General features: G+C 39.1%; 1 protein-coding gene across 4 annotated transcripts in view; it reads left to right on the plus strand.

Moving 5' to 3' along the window:
- Positions 1 to 1879, plus strand: part of tafa5a (TAFA chemokine like family member 5a) — a 363496-nt gene that overhangs the window by 136030 nt on the left and 225587 nt on the right. The window lies entirely within an intron of this gene.

Below are 1879 nucleotides of genomic sequence, written 5' to 3' on the forward strand. Positions count from 1 at the left end.
CTTCCCCCCCTCCTCCTCCTTCCCCTCTGGCCCCGGGGGGATCATGAGGTCACATCAGTCTTTTTTGTCTCTGCACCAAAAACTGACACGAACACACTTTATTACATTTTTTTTTATTTCTTAATGCTCTGTTTAGTTCAGAGGTGTCCAAATGGTGGACCGAGGTCCAGATCCGGACCCAAATGAAGTCCTGATTGGACCCAAATCAGTTGTTCAATTCCAATAGAAAAAAAAAGAGTTTATTTTAAAATTGACAACTGTGTGTATATTTTTATTTATTTGTATTAATGTTACATGTTTTCCCATGGTAGTTTTTATTTATTGTGGATGGTGATGGGGGCTCTGCAGTTTCTCCTGCAGTTGGGATGATGATGCAACTTTTCTACAATTTTTCAGTGTTTCATTTCAGGCAACTACCTTCTCTTGCATTTACAGAAACATATCTGAAGCAGCGCATACTTTTTAAACATGTAGTCATGTATTCAAAACAGCAGAGCTTTTCTACAGTTTTTTTTTTTAATTTTTTTTAGATTTACGCGGTGCAGCTTTTCTTGCATTTACGGCAATTTTCGGCAGCTCAGTTTTTCTAACATTTGCAATAATGACTTGTAATCAGTGCAGTTTTWCAGTAATCTGAGAGAAGCTGCCAGACTTTATAAAACGTCACTGAAGCAGAGCTGAAATATTGTGTCGGACGGAGTCCTCACAGGAGGACCTACAGTTTTAGTTGAAAACCACCAGTTGGACAAAGTGAAGTCCCAGCAGTCACATCCTGAAGAAGAAAAAAAAAAACATAGTAGTCAAATATATGCAGGCACCTATCTGTTTCCTCACACCCCCACCCCCCTCTCTCAGTGACTCCCTCCTGGCTCTCGGCCCCTCGCTCTGTGGAAAAAGCCCGGCGCCGGTCAGAAGAGGCTTTCTTTAAGCAGAGGAGAGAGAATCATTTCATTAGCAGCTGAGCTGATGATTAGTATAATCATCCTGTCTTCCAGCGCTCCGGCTCTGCTGGGCTTTCATTGAAATCAACAGATCCCTGATGTGAGCGCAGCCCGCCTGCACTCCTTTAATTTGCTGTGGACACATGATTGAGTTTGCTCTCTCAGTCACAGGCCTGCAGCTAATCAATGAGGAGGACTGTTGCTTTATAAACAGCAGAAGAAAGCAGGATGTTTGGGGGATGAAGAGGGTCTCTTTTCTGTTTTTTTTTCCTCCACTACCTTTGGCCGTGTTGATGAATTATCTGCTGGTGTCAGATCGATGGTCTTTGTCTCAGTCAGCACTCTGCGAGACCCTCGACCTSCGACGTCCTGATACTTCTTTTCTTTTCATGAACTCTGCACACGTCCTGCTTGATTTGTTTACTCTCTCGTTTTATTATTCAGAATATGTAAGCATTTATCTGGAATATTTTTTTGAACTCGTAGCTGCAGGTCCTTGTTAGTTTGTTTTTCTTCTTTTTGCTGCTTCTTTCTGTGTTTTCAACCCTTTGAATTTGCAGCTCAGTAAAATTTCACAACTAATTGTTTTTTCTTTTGTAAATTAGAGTGAAATGACCTTTTCTTGCCTTCTCATCCCTTTCATCAAATTCAAACTGTTGCTTGTTTAACATTCATGTCTTCATCTTCATATTACTTTTAGGCCGATTATTCTTCTGTTTTCTATCCTCATTTATTTTAAGTAAGTAAGTAAGTAGTAAGTAAGTAAGAAGTAAGTAGTAAGTAAGTAAGTAAGTAAGTAAGTAAGAAGTAAGTAAGTAAGAAGTAAGTAAGTAAGAAGTAAGTAAGTAAGTAAGAAATAAGTAAGTAAGAAGTAAGTAAGTAAGTAAGAACTAAGTAAGTAAGAAGTAAGTAAGAAGTAAGTAAGTAAGAAGTAAGTA

This window comes from Austrofundulus limnaeus, unplaced genomic scaffold (assembly GCF_001266775.1).
Source record: "Austrofundulus limnaeus strain Quisiro unplaced genomic scaffold, Austrofundulus_limnaeus-1.0 Scaffold116, whole genome shotgun sequence".
NCBI classification, from domain to species: domain Eukaryota; kingdom Metazoa; phylum Chordata; class Actinopteri; order Cyprinodontiformes; family Rivulidae; genus Austrofundulus; species Austrofundulus limnaeus.